The following is a 22,178-nucleotide window of genomic DNA, read 5'->3' on the forward strand; positions in this document are numbered from 1 at the left end:
CAGGCCTTTTAAGATGCAATGAGTCCCCAGAGGCTGAATCTTGAAGTAAATCATGGTAAGGCAATATCCTGAGGTGCTTTTGTTTGTGAGGACACTTTGAGAGTCATTGTGGAAACTACCAAATGAAGTGGCAAAAGCAGCAAAAAGGGAAACATTATTGCTGATAAAGCAGCAGGGAATGAGTGGAATGGCAAGATGCCAAGTGGGCAAGAAGGGGGCCTGCCCATATGTGATGCACTGCAAACAAATTTAGAGCTTATGGGAAAACTGAGCAGTCTAGAAAAGCCCACTGCAGCTGCTGCTGTGCAGAAGACTCACTGCCTTATTCAGGGAATTCGAATTTTGCTGTAGATTCTGTTTATGCTTGTTTCCCAGTGAGGGAAACTGAGTCTTAATACCACACCCACTGAGTGAGTCAGTGCTGAGGTAGAAAACCACCCATCCCAGTCTGGTGAGGTTGTGACTTAGCCAAGGAGTCATCTAAGTCCCAGAGCCCCTTGGATTCTTGGCGAGTGAGTTGGGAAAGCCCAGAGGAACATTTCCAAAGAGACAGACTGGCAAAGCCCTTGCTCCTGCTTTTAGTTCATTTGAACAGGCCTGTCTTCAAGTGATCCTCAGAGGCAAGGTTTGAGCTGAGGCTGAATTCTGCTTACCTTATTTTGTGACCATAGGCATATCAGCCCCTGAGACTCTGTAGTGGAAAGAAATGGGTTGAGAGTCCAAGGTGGAACCAAGTTCAGATCCTGACACTTACTGGCTGTTACCATGGACAAATTGTTTCCCTTTGCTGGGTCTTGATTTGTCATCTGTGAAATGAAGGGGTCCCTCTAGATAAACTATATGCTCATTTTTGGTTGGAAAGCCTGTTGCTGGTTTGCTTAAATTCCCCCCCCCCCCCCGCCCCGCCTCTTCTAATTTGGCCTCCTCCTCTCTTCTTACCCCAGAATCTAAATATAAGCCCGGCCCAAGGGAAAATGCTTGCTTGGAGGAGTGAGGGATGGGAGGGCTATTATTTTTGTGATGTTCAGGGAACCCAATGTTCCTTGATGTGGTGGTCAGAATTGGATGAACTATGACCCTGTGTCCAGGCCAGCTGGGGGAAGCAGCACAACCTTGTCCTCCAAACCTAGATGAGGTAGAAGGTAGCACTGGAAGCTAATGATCCATCAGAGAGAGGTTCCAAATATGGTTTCCACATTTAAATGCCTTGGTCCTCAATTTCCTTATCTGTAAAGTGAGCACATTGCACTAGACCCAGATCCAAGTCTATATGAATTTATGGTTGTAGAATAGACAGTGGTTAGAACCTGGCCTGGGAATCACGACTTGGGGGTCTCAATTTGTGTCTACCATTCCCTATCTGTGTATCTTTAGGCCAATGTATTCTCTTCTCCGGACCTCAGTTTCCTTCTTTGTAAATTGATTTCTGAGATCTCTTTCAGCTCTGAGAAGCTTTCAAATCAAGTCTTCCAGGTCAGCAGCTGTCTTCCATGTAGAAATCTCCTCTACAACAATCCTGAAAAATGACCACTTACACTCTACTTCAATACCTCCAGGTCTTCTTCTTCTCCATCCCCCCCCCCTTTTAGATAATCAGGGTTAAACGACTTGCCCAGGGTCACACAGCTAGTAAGTGTCTGAGGCCAGATTCGAACTCAGGTCTTCTTGACTCCAGGGTTGGTGCTCTATCCACTTTGATACCTAGCTGCCCTGAATATTATGCTTCTTCTGTGTCTCCCTCCAACCCAACCCTCAGTCCTTAAATGACCTCTAACAAGTGCTAGGCACAGAGTAGGTATATTACAACGTTTTGTTGAATGACTGACTGTGTGTGAATTTAACAATCATTTTTTTCTTTGACAGCCTGGAGAGAACAGAGCCTGGCTGAGGATCAACTACTCTGATGGTCAATTATTTCTGGAGATTCAGACAGGCCCTTCTAGATGCCTTGTTTGATTTATCAGACTATTAGGGGATGTGTGATATTAAAATTATCTTAGAATATTGGAACCAAAAGGGCGCTCAAGTAATACAACGGTGGTTGTTGTTTAGTCATGCCTGACTCTTCATGACCCCATTTGGAGTTTTCTTTTTTTTTGTTTTTGTTTTTGTTTTTGTTTTTGTTTTTGTTTTTGTTTTTGTGGGGCAATGGGGGTTAAGTGACTTGCCCAGGGTCACACAGCTAGTAAGTGTCAAGTGTCTGAGGTCGGATTTGAACTCAGATCTTCCTGAATTCAGGGCTGGTGCTTTATCCACTGCACCACCTAGCTGCCCCCTGGAGTTTTCTTGGCAAAGATACAGCAGTGGTTTGCCATTTCCTTCTCCAGATCATTTTACAGATGGGGAAACTGAGGCAAATAGAGTTAGGTGACTTGTCTGGGGTCACACAGCTAGGAAGTGTTTGAGGCCAGATTTGAATTTAGGAAGCTGAGTCTTCTGGACTCCAGACTAGGTGCTCTACCCACTGTGCCACCTAACTGCCCAAATCATAGAACATAGAAGCTAAAAGTTGAAAGGGACCTTAGAGACCATTTTGGACAATGTCCTTATCTTACAGAAAAGGAAGTTGATTCCCAGAGATGGTGAGGTACTTATCTAAGGCTACAAGAACTTCACAAGGCTATATCCAAAGTGTTGTTGGATTTAATTTTTATTATGTTGATACTGAGACTTGGAAAATAATTTTGTTACATATGAACTAGAGGTAGTCACAATATTAATTAAAATAGTGGGGCTTGTCTTATAAGAAAGATAGGACCAAATACTCATATCTGTTATCGCAGCTCCCCCAGTAACCTTCCAATTCGATAATGTTTTAGGGTTTACTGAGTACTTTCTTTCCAACACCCTAATGAAGTATGTAGAGTATGAATTATTGCTCCCACTTTGTAGATGAGAAAACTGAGGTTCCACATAGTAAGTGTCAGACTCAGGATATAGAATCCAGGCCTCCTGATTGCAAGGTCCTGCACTCTTTTTCCTTGTAATGTGGCTACTTCACAAAGTACCCACATTAACCAGACAGGGAGTTTCTCAGACACTGCGACAATTGGGCTCGTGCAGTTATCAGGAGTCAGGCAAGTGTAGTCATGCCCCTGTTGTAAACATGTAAGAATATAAAATGGCGTCTGACAGCTCGGGGACAGACATCATAAACTCTGTTATCAGCACTTTGGTTTCTATTTTGAATTCCATCTGGCCCCTTCTCTGCCGGGAAACACCTGTTTCAGTCTGTACTGGTGACTGGATTTCCCCTGCCCTGTTCTTTCGATTCTGAAACCAAGCCTACCATGTTGAATTAAGCCATGCTGGGCGAGGTCGGTCCACTGAGAGGACTTTGACAACTCACCAGACCCTGATACCCAAAGTTGTTTTGTTCCCAGAGCTGCCTGGTATGTGACTGACAGTGACTTAAGGCCAAGTGGGGATGGGATATTGGCTAATTGGTGGTGAATCAGCTGCCAGAGAAGGCACAAGCAACCAACTTGCAGCTATAGCAGGGAGTACGTGTGGGCTGACATGTTGTCTTGCTTGCCACATGATCATAGGATCATGAGTTGGAAGGTAGTTTAGAATTGGCTAACCCAACCCCCTCATTTAATATACAAGGCCTAGAGAGAATAAATTGCTGCACTGTAAATCATGGAAAGAAGGCTAGAAGTCAAAAGACCCAGGTTTAAGTCCTCATTCTAGCACAGTGTCTGGCACATAGTACACGTTTAGTAGGTGCTTGCTGATTTGCCTTGTTGATTTGCTTGGGCTCAAAAAGTGATATTTCAAACATGCCTAAACTCATATGTCCAAGAGCATATTGTCATTCCAATAGTCACCTATACCAGTGATGCTTCCATGGCTCACCCCATTTGGGGAATTCCCATGTCAAGAAAGCCCTGTTTTGGACTACTGCAGCTTTCCCCCAAGGGAAACTGAGGCCCAGGAAGGTACACACCCTTTTGTGAGAGTCATAAAGCTAAGGAGTAGAGCTGGGACATGTCTTGGATTTCCTGACTTCTCATACTATTTTCTTCTAAGCCAGATCACTTCCTGGGGGGAAAGGGGAGGAAGGGGAGAAGAAAGGAAGGAGGGAAGGAGAGAGGTTGAGAGGGAGGACCTCTGACTCAGAACCAGTGGCAGATCACAGTAGATCAGAGTTTCTCCCCCTCTCTCCCTTTGCATATTGGTGACCTTTTCTTCTTGAGATCAGCATATGAGAAACCTCTGTCTTTTTATTTATTTATTTTTTTAAATTACTACGGGGCAATGGGGTTAAGTGACTTGCCCAGGGTCACACAGCCATTACGTGTCAATTGTCTGAAGCCGGATTTGAACTCAGGAACTCCTGAATCCAGGGCCGGTGCTTTATCCACTGCGCCACCTAGCCGCCCCGAGAAACCTCTGTCTTTTGTGCTCGCTCTTAGGCATGGGACAAGCCATCTTGACTCCCAATCTCTCCACCTACTTCCAGGGCTACCCCTAAAACCCAAAGACTTCCTCATTGAGAGTCTCAAGGCAGGGTCCTTCCTGCCTTAATGTCCCCCAAAGGGTTGTCTAAGGTGAACGGCAGTGCCCGGTACATAGCAGATGCTTAATAAATGTTTATTGAATGATCAATTGATTTGGCTGGGATGTTCTCCTTGTTTTGTTGTTGTTGTTGTTTTGTTTTTTGACAACTGACCCTGCTAACTCCCTTGAAACACATTTCTCTAGTGTTTTAAGGAAGGTTTGGAGTCTTTTCCCCCCATGACAACTCTGCGAGGTTGGTCATCTAAGGATTATTTCTCTCTATTTTATGAGAAAATTCAGACCGAGAGAGGCCCAGTGACTTCATCTGGCTTATAAATATATGCATTCCTTCCTGAATATCCCATAGTATGTGGGACAACAGAAAAACCTGATCCTTTATAAAGTGTTTTACTTTCTCTCTTTCCAGTTGGAATATCCTCTCTGCACCCCACCCTACCTCACCCAGGCCCTCCACCACTGTACTTGTTAAATTCCTGCCCATCTTTGAAAGCCCAACTCAAAACGGCCTCCTCAAAGAAGTCTTCCCTGATTCCCCTGCTCAGTTACAACCTTTCCTCACCCTGCACCTCTCTAACACACTCATGCCTGTGTCTCTACTAGACTGTGAGCTTCACTGTAGGGTAGGGACCTAGACCTGTCTCTTCCAGAAACTACTATGTATTCTATCCTCTGACAGGTGCTGAGTATTTGTTGGATTGAGGTTGGATTATTGCTTTAAATAGAAAGAGAAAGACACTGAAGAACAGTCCTAGAAACTTTCAGATAAGATAATGTCCCATTTCTCTTTCTTACTGACTTGCCCTTGAGCCAGGGCCTTTCCCCTTATTCCTACATTCATAATGAACTAGGATCATAAATTTAGAGTGAGATAAGACAATAGATAAGGAAATTGAAGCCCAGCTTGGTTATGGGGTTTGAACATAGATTCCCGGGATCCAGAGCAGTTTGGGGTAGAAGATTCTGGGCAGAAGAGTGTTGGAGAGTCTGGTTGGTGAGGAATGCTCCCTTCCAGATAGGCCAGCTCCAGGGCAGGTGATAATTGAAGCCTGGAATGTATTTATTTGCCTCTGGGGTCTCCTCCTCCAAAACTTGCCAGAGGTGTAGGGGGGTGGGGCGGTGAATGACTTCCAGAACTCAAGGGCATGACTAGGCTCTGGTTTGATGAGCCAGTCCTGCCCAGGAACCTGGGCCTCTCATATTTCTACTCCTTCTCATTCATCCAGGTGGCTCAATTCTCCACCACCACTTCTCTCTCCTCCCCCTAGAGTAGGAAGCAGGTGATCATAAACATTTACTTGGCTTCTGGGGCCTGTTTATTTGTGTGTGTGTGTGTGTGTGTGTGTGTGTGTGTGTGTGTGTGTGTGTGTGTGTGTGAGGAGATCTTCCCCTAGAACCCTGAAGCTGGGCACCATTCCCTTGGAGAAGAAAGAGGTCATGGGTAAGAGTTTCAAAACAACAGTTTCAGTAGACTGAGGAGAGGGGAGGGAGTTGGGATGGAAGCCAAAGTGGGAGGAGTGAGTGGGTGCTAAGGAAGTGGAGGCACATTGTGTGGACTCTTCTTTATAGAAAAATCATAACATCATAGTTTCGGAGCTGGAAGGAACCTTATCAGTCATCTTGTCCAAACCTCTTTATTTTCCAGGTGAGGAAACTTTAGTCAAGGACATAATGAGGCCCACATCAGGTCACATAGTTAGTTAGTGGCAGATCTGGAATTTGAACCCAGGTCAAAGTCAACGTTCTTCCAATTGTGAGAAAAGGGAGAGATATAACTCATGAGGGTAGCAAGAGCAAGAGAGGGGTGTGTGTGTGTGTGTGCTTTAAAGAAAGACTTGAGAAATTTGTAGACTGTGGGGAAGTAACCAGTACAGAGGGAGAGACTAACCCCCAAGTCTTTTCTTCTACAAAATAAACTACTCCAGTTCCTTCCTTCAAGGGATTCTTATATAACACGAACTCCAAGGCCTTTCACTAGCCTGGTTGTCTACCTGTTTTTGTTTTTTGGGCATTTTTCAGTCATGTCCAACTCTTTGTGACCCCATTTAGGGTTTTCTTGGCAAAGTGGATTGATATTTCCTTCTCCAGCTCATTTTACAGATGAGGAAACTGAGGCAAACAGGGTGAAGTGACTTGCCTAGGGTCACACAGCTAGTAAACACCTGAAGGCAGATTTGAACTTAGGTATTCTTGACTCCAGGCCCAGTATTTTATTCACTGTCATCTAGCTGCCCTACTAATAAATAATTAAATCTCATTCTGACATCTGAAATTGTGGCACAGAATCTGTGCTATAAGGCTGATAATTGCCCATTTCCTCTGGTCCTCTTTTTTTTTTTAACTTAAAAATTTTTTTATTTTTGTGAGGCAATTGGGGTTAAGTGACTTGCCCAGGGTCACACACCTAGTGTCAAGTGTCAGAGGCTGGATTTGAACTTAGGTCCTCCTGATTCCAGAGCTGGTGCTCTATCCACTGTACCACCTAGCTGCCCCCTTTTAACATGCAAATATTCCCGTCACATGTAAGAGGGATTGGATTTTTCCTGCTTGAGGTCAGAGGGTAGAGCTAAGACCAAACAGCTGAAAATTGTAGAGAGGTAGAATTTAGCTCCATTTCAGGGAAAGCTTCAAAATGTTAAGAGCTTCCGGTATGGTTTGGGTCCCTTCATGAGGGGATGAGCTCCTCATGGCAGAAGGTCTTCAAGCTGAGGCTCCCACTTGTGGGAGATTTCACATAGTTGATTCCCAACTACTCCTAGATACCAGGCCGCTCAATGTAGCCCAACATCTCATTAGCTTTTTTGGTTAATGAGATTCAACATTGAACAAATATCTATTAAGCCAGTATCAAGTCCAGAGAAAGCACTGTGCTTGGTGCTCTCAACTAGAGCAACTAGGTGGTACAGTGGATAGAGTGCTGGGCTTGAAATCAGGGATATTCCTCTTTCCTAGTTCAGATCTATCCTTAGGAACTTACTAGCTGTGTGACCCTGGGCAAGTCACTTTATCCTGTTTGCTTCATTTGGAAAGAAATGTCAAACCACTCCAGGGTCTTTGCCAAGAAAACCCCCAATGGGGTCAGAAGAGTAGGACATGACAGAAACAAAAACAAACACAGCATAGTTGCTTCCGTGTTGTCTGTCTCTCTCATTAGAATGTGTGCTCCTTGAGGACAGGGACGCTATTTTACCTCTCTATGTATCTCCCTTGCCTAACATAGGAGCTGGCATGCTATAAGCCCTTTATAAATGCTTCTTGATTGATTGATGTAAAAAATAATACTCCGGTACTCCAAGAATCTGTGATATCTTTTCAGTGTGGGTACCCCCTGCCAGTGACACAGATAATAGCGAGTCTTCAGGAGTTGGTCTGGCCAAAAAATTCTCCAGCCTGCAGGCAACCTATGTAGTGGGGCTGGGTCTAGGCAACAGATTGTCAATCACTTGGCCCACTTGTGGTATTCAGGAACCCAGGGTCACTGCCCATTCTAGGATAACATGGCAGAGGGGGCCTTAGCAGAGGCAACTAAAAAGAGCCTTGATAATATGCCACCCTGTGATGGGAACTGTGTGCATCGGGTTGTTTTTTCTAGTGGTGGGAGTGCATTTACATGCACTCCTCTGCATTCTTTTGCTTGTTCCTCTTGTACCCCATGGCACATGTTTGTGAAATGGTAGGTTAGAGGTTAGAGGAATTGGTGTGTCTATGTTCCCAGAACAGAATCAGAGCTCGTGGGGTCACTCAATCATAGGATGCTAAATCTAGAGCTGGAAGGGATTTCAGAGACCATCTAGTCTAATCCACTCATTTTATAGATGGGAAAACTGAGGTCCAGGGACATGAAAATGATTTGCCCAGGTCACATAGGTAGTAAGCAGTGGTGGTAGAATTTGAACCCAGGTCCTATGACTCCAGAACCAGAGCTTTTTCTACACAAGTATTATCATACATACAATTCCATACCTCATGAGCTCTGTGTTCCTGAGCTAGCCAGAAAGTGGGATAGCCTGGAATAACCTGGGTTCTGGGTTCTAGAAATGCAGAAGAAGTGTGGAAGAGGAGAGAGGATCTCTTCTGAGCCTTAGGCTTGTGGTCACATTAATAGCTAACAATTCACTCGAGGCCACTAATGTACTTATTTGGCTTTACAATTACAGCTGTTGTAGGTATAAATTTCTTATCTGGCCTGCTATGAGAAGATATATGACCTAAGCTCATTACCTTTCCCCCCAAATCTTACCCCTTTTTCTAACTTCTGTATTACTGTCCAAGGTGCCACTACTGTCCTAGTCACCCAGGTTCCAAACCTAGGTGTTCAAAACTGGACTTTTTCTTATCCTCTGCCTCCCTCCCAATATCCAATCAGTGGTGAAGCCCTGTTGTTTCCACCTTCGTTGAATATTTCACATAAGCCTCCTTTTCTTCCTTGATGCTGCTACCACGCTGGTTCATGCCCCCATGCCTAGACCACCCCAATAGTCTGTTGGTTGGTTTCTTTCTTTGGTTTGTCCCCACTTCATTCTGCCACTCAGCTGCCAAAGTGATCTTCCTGAAGCATGAGTCTGACCAAGTTACCACCATCCCCTACTCAGTAAACTTCAGTGGCTCCTTATTACCTCTAGGATCAAATATAAAATCTTCTATGGACATTTAAACCCCTTTATAACCTGATTCCTTTCCTTCAGTGGTTCCAGTCTTCTTATACCTTACAACCTCCCTGGTCCTCCCACCTCCCCAACCTGTGTCAGCCCTTGCTTCCCACATACTCTATGAACCAGTGACACTGGTTTTTCCTTGCTGTTTTTATTTTTTTTGGTGGGGCAATGAAGGTTAAGTGACTTGCCCAAGGTCACACAGCTAGTAAGTGTCAGGTGTCTGAGGCTGGATTTGAACTCAGGTCCTCCTGAATCCAGGGCCGGTGCTTTACCCACTGCTCCACCTAGCTGCCCCCCATCCTTGCTGTTCTTTCAACAAAACCCTTTATCTCCTGACTCCAGGCTCTCCCCCATATCTGGAAGGCTCTGCTTCCTGGCTTCCCTTTAAATCTCAGTTCAAGTCACACCTTCTACAAGAAGCCTTTTTCAGTCTTTTAATCTTAGTGCCTTCCCTCTGAGTCTACCCCCATTTTGTCTTGCATTCATCTTATTTGTACATAGTCACTTGCCTATTGTCTCCTCCATTAAACAGTCAGCTCCAGAAAGCTGGGACTTTTTTTTTCTTTTGAATCCCTAGAGTTTAGCATAATGCCTGGAGCATCTAGTAGGTGCTTAATAAATGCTAGTTGACTGACTTACTAGCTCATGGTGACTAATTTATCTTTGCTTCTAGAACTGGACTTCTTAAACTTTTTGCACTCAGGACCCCTTTTCCCCTGAGAAATTTTTACACAACCCTATGTATATAGGTATATAGAATAAGTATGCATAACCTTTGACTGTTGCCAATTTTTTCACAACTCCCACATTCAGTTATGCCACCCCATATGGGGTTGTGACCCATTAGTTTAAGAAGCTAGGTTCTAGAGTACCTAGTATGGTGGTTTCTTTATTCAGATACAGGCCTAACAGACATTTGATGAATTCTGAATAATCTCATTAGCCAAAAAAGCTAACACAATCGTAGGTTTCATTGAGAGGCGTTACATCCAGAGCTAGGCAGGTGACAGTTCCTGTTCCCTTGTCATACTATTCCACATCTGGAAGATTATGTTTAACTCTGGGTGTCACATTTTAGGAAGGATATCCAGGGAGACCCAAGTTTGGGGGATATTGCCTTCACAGGATCTCTTGCACCTGTCAAATTTGTACTAGCACATCCACTCATTACCTCATACCTGGATTATTGCAGTTGCCCCTAATTGGTTTCCCTGCCTCCAGCTCCTCCCTTTAATATATTCCCCTCACTGTTGCCAAATTGATATTCCTAAGACACATCTGATTGTGCAACTTCCCTGATCAAGGATCTTCCATGATTCCCTATTGCTGCCTCTAGAGTAAAATACAAACTTCTTTGTGTCATTTAAAGCTCTTCACAAATCTATCTTCACCAATCACCTATCTTTCTGGACTGATTTCATATCCTCTACTTTCCAGGGAAATTGCCCTTTTTTGCTGTTGTTATTGAGTTTTTTCAGTTGAGTCTGATTCTCCATGATCCCATTTAGGGTTTTCTTGGCAAAGATACTGCAGTGATTTGCCATTTCCTTCTCCATCTCATTTTATAGATGATAAGCTGAGGCAAACAGCGTTAAATGACTTGCCCAGAGTCACAAAGCTAGTAAGTGTTTGAGGCCACATTTGAAGGCAGGTCCTCCTAACTGCAGGTCTGGTGTTCTATGCACTATGCCATCTGCCTTCTGGATCTCATCTGCACATGACATTTCACAGTTCTCCCTTCCCCTATCCCACCATCTATAACTTTGCATTGCTTGCCCTGCATGCTTGAGATACTCTTCCTCATCTCTGCCTCTTGGAACACCCAGCTCCCTTCATCGCTCAGGTCTTGTGTTACTTCATACCATGACTTTCCTGACTGCCCCTTTATCAGTACTCTCCCTATTGCCCCTCCCCATTATTATATATTTGCTTTACATACATTTTGTATTTACTTCTTTTAACACGTTGTTTCCCCCAGTAGAGTGTAAGCTCTCTGAGGACAGGAGCTGTTTCATTTTTGGTTTTGTGTCCCAGTGCATAATAGTGCATGGCATATACTAGGCACTTAATAAAAAGTTTTAATATTGGATTCAGTTATATGTATAGCTTCTTTCTGTGTCCAGTCACTCTTTCTTTTTCAGTCACAGCCACATGACTAAATTGTAGAATCATAGGATCTCAGAGGTGGAAGGAACCTTGGACAGTACCTAGCCCAACTTTTAACTGAGAATCAATTTCACAGCATCTCCGAGTGGCTGTCCAGTTTTTTTTTTTTAAGACCTCTAGTGAGAAGGAACCTACTAACTCCTAAGACAACTCATTCCCTTTTTGGACAGCTCTAATTGTTAGGGTGTGTTTTATTACAAGAAGTTGAAACCTGCCTCTTTGTATCTCCCACTCATTTCTCTTGCTTGAGAGAGCCATCTAAAATCTATACCTCCACTCCTCTCATCTCACTCAGTTCTAAATACTCTGAAACGAACTTCAAACTCCATCATTCAACTGAAATAGTTCTCTCCAAAGTTATCAATGATCTCTTCATTGCCAAAGGGAATGGCCTTGTCTTAGTCCTCAACCTTCTAGCTCTGGACTCTTTCTGGATACTCTTTCCTGTGGGTTTTCATAATAGTGCTTTTTCTTGATTCTCCTTCTGCCTGTCTGACAGCTCCTTCTCAATCTTCTTTGCTGGGTCATTACCAAGGTCATGTCCACTCACTGAGGATGTCCCTCAAAGCTCTGTTTGGGGACTTCTCTTTTCTCTCTAAACTATTTCTCTTGATGATCTCTATGCAAATGATTCCCACGTTTCTATATCTAGCCCTAATCTTTCTCCTGAGTGCTGGTCCCAAAACACCAGAACACCAAAAGACATTTGAGAAACCTTTAGGACATCTCAAATGTAATGTCCTAGAGGGATTGTAGTGTAAAATAGAATCCCAGCCAGGTGCTAATTAGTGCATATCGCAAATCTCCTAAAGTGGTCAGGTATTTGAATTTGCACTATTCAAAGCCATAATTTGTAAAACTATATGTAAAAAAATGTATATTTATAAGAAATATGTAAAATATGGTAATTGTTTCCAGCCAGACATGGGTGTGAATTCAAATAATGTGACCACTTAAGGAGAATTCATTATTCCCACTATTCAGGACCTAGCTGTAATTATCTTCTCTCTGATGCACCCCCAAACCATCCCTTTCCTCCCCTATTACTGTCAAAGGAATCATCATTCTCCTAACTTGCTTCAGTATCATTCTCATTCCTCATTCTTGCCCCATAAAGCCAATCAATTGTCAAATCCAGTTGCTTCTACCTTCCTGACATCTCTCACATAGGTCCCTCTTCTTCCTTCTGGTACTGTGACCAGTCTGGTGCAGGCTCCCATCAGTTCAGGTCTTGACTACCTCAATAGTTTTCTGGTTGGTCTCTCTGCCCTAAGTCTCTCCCTGTCCCTTCCAATCCATCCTCCTTCCAGTTGCCAAAGCGATTTCCTAAAGAGCAGGTCTAACCATGTTATCTCACTACAGCTCAATAAACTAAAATGGCTCCCTTTTATACTTAAGAACAAATAGGGGCAGCTAGATGGTGCAGCGGATAGAGCACCGGCCCTGGAGTCAGGAGGACCTGAGTTCAAATCCGGTCTCAGACACTTAACACTTACTAGCTGTGTGACCCTGGGTAAATCACTTAACCCCAATTGCCTTGCCTAAAAAACAAAAAACAAGAACAAATAGAAAATCCTCTAGTTGGCAGAGTCTCCATAGCCTGGCCTCTTCCTACCTTTCCAGTCCTCATTCCTCTTTGCACTTGACAATACAGTTATACTGGGCTACTGGCTGTTCCTCACACTGGGCCCTCACTCCCATTCTCCTGCCTTCTTACTGGTTGGCCTCCATGTCTGGAAGACTGTTCTCTCACCTCTACCTTTCAGCTACTTTGGCTTCCTTTATCATTTAGCTCAAATTGTACTTTCTGCAGGATGCTTTTCCCAGTCTCCTCTCTTACCCTTCCCCCTCCCCTCCAGCAGCTAGCATCTCTTCTTGGAGAGTACCTTATTTATGTCTTGTCTGTATATAATTGTTTGTGTATTGTCTCTCCCATTAGAGTGTGAGCTCTTTGAAGGTAGAGACTGGTTTTGCCTTTTTTTTTTTTGTATCTTGGAATGGAATGTGGATTGACATATGGTAGACACAATAAATATTTGTTGACTGGATTTTTAGGTTGGGTAGAGCAAATGTTAACCCTCTTCCATGACAGCTCCTCAAATACTTGAAGACTTGTATCATGCCCCTTGTCCCCCAAGCCTTTGCCATTAATCCTCTTTGACGCATGGTACTTCCTAGTTTTAAGCCTATCTTTTGCCTTTTCTTGTATCCTCAGTGCTTAGCCTAGTGCTGGGCACATAGTAGATGCTTAATAAATATTAACAGTCTGTTGACGGTTTACTGACTGACTGAACGCATATATGACTAATGGAAAAGTAAAGTCCAGATACCTTAGTTTGCTATTCAAGGCTCTCCTTAATCTGGTCCTTCTATGTCTCTCCTCAATTGACTTCTACTTTCCCCCCAATCAAACCTTTATGTCCAATTAAGTTATTTAGCTAGTTTATATGAATGAATGAATTCCTGTAAAAATTGCATGAATTCCTGAGTACCTTTGCTCACACATAACTCTCTGAGTATGCTCTCCTCTCCCTACCTCCACCCTCTCCACCCACAGATAGTCAAAGTCTAATCTTTCTTTCAAGGCCCAGCTCCAGCGTTATCTTCTTCTATGAAGCCCAGCTCCTTCCACCCTAATTATGAGTCATCACTAACCCTTCTAAAAAGTGATTTCCTCTGAGTAGACCTGTGAGGTACATGGTGTAAGCCTTATAACATCTAGAACTACCACTGATGGACAGATATGGGCACAGGGGCACGTCCCGGACCACCATCCCTGCCTTCAGTCCAGCCTTCATTTGGGAGAGACAGGAGGCAGCAAGTGAAATGCAAGTCAAGCCAGCATCAGCACTCATGTGGAGACAACCTAGGATCCTGAAGCCAAGAGCCTTGACAATAGCAGTGCTTCTAGTCCATCACCCTGCCAATCAACCCTTGTGGACATGCAGCCTGGCAACTGTTCCTACTGAGGCTACAGGCCAAGCTACTGAAGACCCAGAAGAAGTTCTCCTCACCAAAGTCCTTGGCACGGCCAAATGGCTCATCATTAGATGTGATTTTATTGGTGCCAATGATGGCAAAGACATATTAACATCTACCTTGCCCTTGTATCCGAAGGACCACGGGACCTTTCTGTGTTCCTGGCAGCTGAAACTTTCTATATGTGTTGTCTCCTGGATTAGAGTCAGAGTAGAGACTGCCTCACTTTCCTATTTGTAGCTCCAGCTCATAGCACAGTGCTTTGCACACAGTAAGCACTTAGTAAATGCTTTATTCATTCATTATCATGCCCATTTTATAAATAATAATAGTTAGTAGTTATATAGCATTGTGGGGCTTATAAAGTGCTTTACACATATTATCTTATTTTATCCTCATAGCAACCCTGTGGGTCAGTGATATTATCCCATTTTAAAGAACAGGAAACCAAGGCAGACCAAGGTTAAGTGACTTGCACAGGACCACACATAACTAGCTAGTAAAAATTAAGATTCACACTTAGATCTTCTAAGTTTTTTTTTGTTTGTTTGTCTTTTTAGGGCAATGGGAGTTAAGTGACTTGCCCAGGGTCACACAGCTAGTAAGTGCCAAGTATCTGAGGCCGGATTTGAACGTAGGTCCTCCTGAGTCCAGGGCCAGTGCTCTATCCACTGTGCCACCTAGCTGCCCCCAGGTCTTCGAAGTTTTAACCCAGTCCTCTTTCTAGTACATTATGCTGCTTCTTTGTGGAAATCCTGTATTCCCAACTAGACTTTGAGCTTCTCAAGAGTAGCGACATTGTTTACACACCTTCATGTCTCCAGATCCCTGCTCTTAATATACATCTATAATATTATATTATATAATTATATAATAATATTCATAGGATATAGAACCTGAAGGCCCCATAACAACCAACAAATCCAACCTTTCATCTTGCCAAGGAGGAAACTGAGGCTCAAAGAGCTTAAATGGCTTATCTAAATTCACACGGTAGTAATTAGTAGAGGTGGAGTGCATGGGGTGCTCAGGGAGGGCTGGCACCTCTGGTGTGAGGGCTGCTGAGCCCTTTTAAGGGCTGTTTATCCACCTTTGGTGTTCACCTGCCACTTAACTATTATCACCTGTGGCTCCAAGAAGCTATAGCATGTGCAGTGACCACACCCTGGTAAAAAAAAAATGTCTCAGCAGATGGGCTAAACCAGGTTGAAGGTAACCAACAGACCTCAAACCCTTTGGTGAATTAGGGGATGTCTACCCCAAGCATGTGAAGACTGCCCTTGTTGGAATGGACAGATGAGAACAATTTGTTCCAAAGGCCATGAAGGCATCTAAAGTAGACACTGTGGATCGATTAAAGCTTGGTTAGACATCAAAGATGCCAAGATAATCCACTACGCCCTGGACCATATAGTCAATTGTCTTGACTTCTGTCCTGCCACTGGACTTCAATGACTCTGGAAGAGAGAGTGAGCTGATGACCTCGAACAACTCTTCCTCTCTTAAATTCAATTCACCCAAAAGTCAAGACATCATCCTGTGATGTCACTGATCTTCTTCAAAAATGAAGGATAAACAACAACAATGAGTAGAACTGGGATTGGTATGCAGGTCCCCTAACTCCAAACCCAATGCTTCCCCTATACCATGTTTGTTGTTTTTGTTAATCATGATGATGATGGGAGGTGTAGGAGAGATGTTCTTGGGCCTGCACCTTCCTAATGCCCCTTAGTCTTTGCAAATCTGTCCTCTAGCTAAGGCAAGAAGAAGCTTTAAGGCTGCCTTTTAACACTCCAAACCCCTGCTCTGCACCCTGGCTTCCTGCAGGGCTAAGGAGCATAGCCCATTCCCACAGGCAGCCCAGTAGCACAGGAAGAAAAGAGGACCTGAACTCGGCTTCCAAAGCACAAAGAATATTAGCGTTGGAAAAGACCTTTGATATCTCTGAGGCCAACAACCTCATTTTACAAGATAAAGGGCCCAGAAAGTAGAGGCTACCGAAAGTCATGGAGATTGTCTGTGCCTGAGATAGGATTTGAACTTTACTCCTTGGATTCCAAATTTTGTGCTCTCAACATGACATCTCATCATTTTGCCTCTTTCCAATACAGAACTGGAGATGATGGCAACTGGGAATCAATTCCTTAAAGACTCAATTTCCTCATGTAGGTGGCCCAGTGGATGGACTCCAGCTGGAAGTCAGGAAGATGTATCTTCCTGGGTTCAATTCTAGTTTCAGACACTTACTAGCTGTGTGACCTTGAGCAAGTCACTTAACCCTGTTTGCCTCAATTTCCTCACCTGTAAAATGTGCTAGAGAAGGAAATGGTAAACTACTCCAGGATCTTTGTCAAGAAAACCCCAAATTGGGTCATGAAAAGTTGGACACAACTGAAAACAACTGAACAAAAACAAATGTGGATAATAATACTTTCATTACCTATCTTAGAGGGTGATTGTAATAATCAATCAAACAATAAGCATTTATTAAATACCTACTATGTAGAAGGCACTGTGCTAAATGCTAAGGATCAATTAAATAGTCTCTGTCGTCAGGGAATTTGGGGAAGATATCATATATGTGTTTATTCAGGTATTATACATAATATTACTATGCATTACCTATCTTAGAGGGTGATTGTAATAATCAATCAAACAATAAGCATTTATTAAATACCTACGATGTAGAAGGCACTGTGCTAAATGCTAAGGATCAATTAAATAGTCTCTGTCGTCAGGGAATTTGGGGAAGATATCATATATGTGTTTATTCAGGTATTATACATAATATTACTATGCATTACCTATCTTAGAGGGTGATTGTAATAATCAATCAAACAATAAGCATTTATTAAATACCTACGATGTAGAAGGCACTGTGCTAAATGCTAAGGATCAATTAAATAGTCTCTGTCGTCAGGGAATTTGGGGAAGATATCATATATGTGTTTATTCAGGTATATTAACAAAATAAATATAAGGTCATGGGGGGGTCACCAAATGCTGTTGCAATCAGGAAAGATTCCATGTAGAAAGGGGGCATTGCACTGAGCTCTGCAGGGGGAAAAACTAACAAGAAATTTTAAAGATAAAAATTATTTGTAAATCTTAAATTGCTCTAGAAATGGGAGCTTTAAAGCTACCTTTTCTCTCTCTCTCTCTGCACAGGATGCCCCTGTGTCGTATAGAGAGAAAAGAAGCAGATTTGGAGTTAGATGATCTGAGTTCAAATCCCATCTCTGCCACTTACTACTTATGTGACCCTGGGCAAGTCTTTTACATTCTCTCGACCTCAGTTTTCTCAGTTAATCAACAAGGAGGGTGAGGGTCAGATTCATTGGCCTTTAAAATCCCTTCCAGCTCTTAATCCATGTTATTTTGACATAATACTTCATCCCAAAAGGGAAGAACATCCCAGCCAAACCAGCCTGTCTAGTTACTTTAGGTAGCTCTCTTGGGTAGGCATAGGTTATGTGGGGGAAGAGTAGCCTAGTCTTGTGAGTCTCAGGATTTACAGTTGAAATAAAACAGAGGTAGGTGAATAGTCCATTCAGCTGATTGGCCTAAGGCTATCTACTGACCCAGGCCCAAAAGGGAGTAAAGGAAATAGGGTTGGTTTTGTCTCATTCTTCAATCATCAGAAGGCCAGGCCATCAATAGCAAGGTGGGTAAGCTCTGACCTATAATGACCTGCCATCAGTCTTATGAGTCATGTCTCTCTATCTCTCTCTCATTTTCTTCTAACTATCCCAGCCCTTCAGGAGGTAATGTGACTTATTGAGGGACCAGAAAGCCCAAGGCAAGTCCCAGCTCTGACCCTTAGCCTCTTGACCCTCGGAAAGGGTGTGTATTGCCCTCGGTCTCAATTTTCCTTTTTCAGTAAAGTCAAAGAAGTACCCGAAATGATTTGCTTGAAGTGGAGTTCCCCAAATGATGTAATCCATGGAAGCATCACTGGTCTAAGTGACTACTTGAAAAGGCCGTGTTTGAAGCATAGCTGTCCTATTTCTTTATTGTCATACCCCCTATGAAATGTCATATATATATATACATACACACACATATATGTGTGTGCAAGACCCTGATCATAGGAATACCCTCCACTGATTTCCTGAATTCCTTGCACAGTCATGAAGAGAAGGACTAGAGCTGGTTGTTGGGGCAAGAAACTGACCCTGGGGTAGCTAAGACTTGGGATCAATACTTCATGGATTCATGCTTTCAATGGTGTGGGTCTGCCTACTCCTGTGCAGAAGGCAACCCTTCAATTCTTTTTTTAAAAATAATTTAAAAAATTTTTATTTTATTTTATTTTTTGCGGGGCAATGGGGGTTAAGTGACTTGCCCAGGGTCACACAGCTAGTAAGTGTCAAGTGTCTGAGGTCGGATTTGAACTCAGGTACTCCTGAATCCAGGGCTGGTGCTTTAACCACTGAGCCACCTAGCTGCCCCCAATTCTTTCCTTAGTGGATGGTTTTCATGAGTTCACCACCACCACAACAACAACAACTGCTTGTTGACCACTGTCTGGTGATGATCCTTTACACACTCAGCTAGGTTGGTCCTTTGACGAGAGACATAGTCCAACATGGAATCATACTCAAAACTTCTCCAGATTGGTGGTACCTGACAGAGTCTTGGGCCTGCTATCTTTGAAGGACCAGGGACACCTGGCACCTTGCCAGGGTAAGGCTTTAGTGGAGGTAACTAATAATAACATTAATAATGTGCTGTTCTAAACTCATTTTGGGGGGCTGGGGCATTGAGGGTTAAGTGTCTTGCCCAGGGTCACACAGCTAGTAAGTGTCAAGTGTCTGAGGCTGGATTTGAACTCAGGTCCTCCTGAATCCAAGGCTAGTACTTTATCCACTGCAGCACCTAGCTGCCCCCTTGTTCTAAACTCATGATAAAAAATGCTATTCACTCCCAAAGAGATAATTGATGATCTAGAGTGCAGATTGAAGCATATTTTTTCACTTTAATTTTCTTCCTTCTTTTTGCAACATGACTTATGTGAAAATATGGGGGTTATTTTGGGGCTTTTTTATTTTTATTTTTTTTGGCAGGACAATGAGGGTTAAGTGACTTGCCCAGAGTCACACAGCTAGTAAGTGTCAAGTGTCTGAGGCCAGATTTGAACTCAGGTCCTCCTGAATCCAGGGCTGGTACTTTATCCACTGTGCCACCTAGCTGCCCGAAAATATGTTTTACATGACTTCATATGTATAATGGGTAACATATTTCGTACTTTCTTGATGGGTAAGAGAGGGGTGGAGGTAAGGAGAGAATTTGGAACTGAAAATAAAAATAAAATAAATGAATGAATGAGTGATCAAATGAATGAATAAATATAAATAATGTTCAGTTCTGGGAGTATGATGTCCCTTATTCACTTTCAATAGACTGCCTGCTGGGGTTGTTTTTCCAGTACAGAGGCTCACCGTATAATGGATAGAGGACTGAATTTGGAAGCAGAAACGATGAGGTTTGAATCCTAGCTCAGACACTTATTAGTTATATGACCCTGGGCAAGTCACTTTAACTTCTCTAGTCCCATTTCTCCATTGATAAAATGGGAACAATACAGCTAGGTAGTGCAGTGGATAGAGCACCGGCCCTGGATTCAGGAGGACCTGAGTTCAAATCTGGCCTCAGACACTTGACACTTACTAGCTGTGTGACCCTGGGCAAGTCACTTAACCCCAACTGCCTCACCAAAAAACCCACAAACAAACAAACAAAAAAAATGGGGATAATAATAGCACCAATCTCACAGGTTGTTGTGAGGTTGAAATGATATAATAATATTTTTATAGCATTTATATAAAATATATAATAACCATATATCATATAATATTACAACATAACACTTACATGTAATATAATTTTTATGTAATATACTTTAAGCTTCACCAAGAACTTTATATATGTCATCTCATTGATCCTCACTATATATCTGTGAGGTGAGTACCATTATTCACGCCATTTTACCAGTGAAGACATTGAGGCCAAGCAAAATAAAGTGATTTGCACAGTCACACAATTTAATAAGTATCTGGGGTAGAATTTGAACTTACATCTATCCTGACTTTAGGTCTAGCTTTTTATCCATTGTACCACCTAGAGTAATGTATACAATGTCAGCCCATGGTCACATAGTTTGTAAGTGCCAGAAATGAGATCCATCACACAAATTACTATACTATAAAATATTCTATAAGTGTGTTTAGAAAAGTAACTTCCTGCTACTATTGCTAGTATTAATAGTTGTTGTTGGAATGTGCTTTTTTTTAAACATTAACTCATTGTGTAGTCTATTCTCCCTGTGTCCAATGGCATATGTTAGTGGGATGACCCATGAGAGGGTAGAGAGTTTGGATCTGTCCATGTCTATTTTTTTTTTTTTGGTGGGGCAGTGGAGGTTAAGTGACTTGCCTAGGGTCACACAGCTAGTAAGTGTCAAGTGTCTGAGGCCAGATATGAACTCAGGTCCTCCTGAATCCAGGGCCGGTGCTTTATCCACTGTGCCAACTAGCCACCCCCTGTCCATGTCTATTGTGCAGAAAGGGGCTCATAGGATCACATAGAGGTCAAACCCAGCACCTGGAAGTCGTAAACTCCATATTCCTTAGCTAGCTAGAAAATGGGGCATCACTTTAGCTCTACAGTTATCCCTTCCACATAGTGGGGGTTAGGGATGTGGCACCCTTGTGATCCAGAAAATCCACACAAAACTTTTTGGCCCTCCCTTCATACCAGAGAAATCTGAATTATTATGATATTAAAAGGTCAAGTATGTTGATATTATACAATACGATACATGTATTTTATGCATTGAGTTTCTAGACTTTTTCAGTGTCATCTGCTGGCCTTCATGTGTTGTCTGTGCCTTCTGTAAAACTGCCCCCAAAATTTCCATTTAATTTCTTATGCCAACTGGTGATATATTGAAAGTCGATGTGGAAAGTTGCTATGTGAAAGGAATCACTGTAGAACTGCTTGGGCTCTAGAGCAAACAGCAAGGGTGGTGGTAGAGAAAACCCCCTCTGAAGTCTGGGGTATGCAACTTCACTACCAGCATTACCAGGTTCCTTACACAGTCAACCCTCATCATTGAGGGGGCGGGTTAGGGGCCTAGGACCCCAGAAAATGTGAAAAACCATGGATACCTTTGGGCCCCACCCCAAACGTTTATTCTTTAATAACTCTAATCATATTTAACACACAAAACAAGTAAAACAAATCACCCATAAAAGTTTCAGTTTCTATGTGAGAGAGATTAATATCTCACACATTATGAAGAGTGTTCATAGCTGCTGGTGTAGCTACAGCAACTGAATCATGGATTTCCTTCTCCTATAAAAAGCATAAGATACAACAATCACTGTGGGTGCAAACCACGGGACGGGATCTGGACCATAGAGCGACAAAGAGGAGCTACTCCCAAAGAGAGCGCGCATCTGTAGTGCACTGAAAACATTTAACAAAATTGAATTGTTTATAATAAGTTACACTAAACTGTTTATAATAAATTACTACTTATGGTAATAAGTTATAAAATAGATTAATAATGGGCAGTATATATGTATTTATAAATTAGTAATTTTTTAAAAGTTTTCTTTACATAGGCACATCATCTGTGATTTTCCTCAATATGCAGCAAATCTCCAAAAATTCCCATTTAATTATTGACGGCCAACCCATGAATAACCAAAACCATGAGTGTGAAATCCTTGATTGCCGAGGCATGACTGTAATTTAAAAGTGACCACAGAGGAGGTGCTGACTCATTAGTCTAATGTCTAAGAAAGACATGTGAGGGGCCTATAGAACATCAGACTGTGGGCCAGAAAGGAA

This window comes from Dromiciops gliroides, chromosome 2, assembly GCF_019393635.1.
Source record: "Dromiciops gliroides isolate mDroGli1 chromosome 2, mDroGli1.pri, whole genome shotgun sequence".
Taxonomy (NCBI): Eukaryota; Metazoa; Chordata; class Mammalia; order Microbiotheria; family Microbiotheriidae; genus Dromiciops; species Dromiciops gliroides.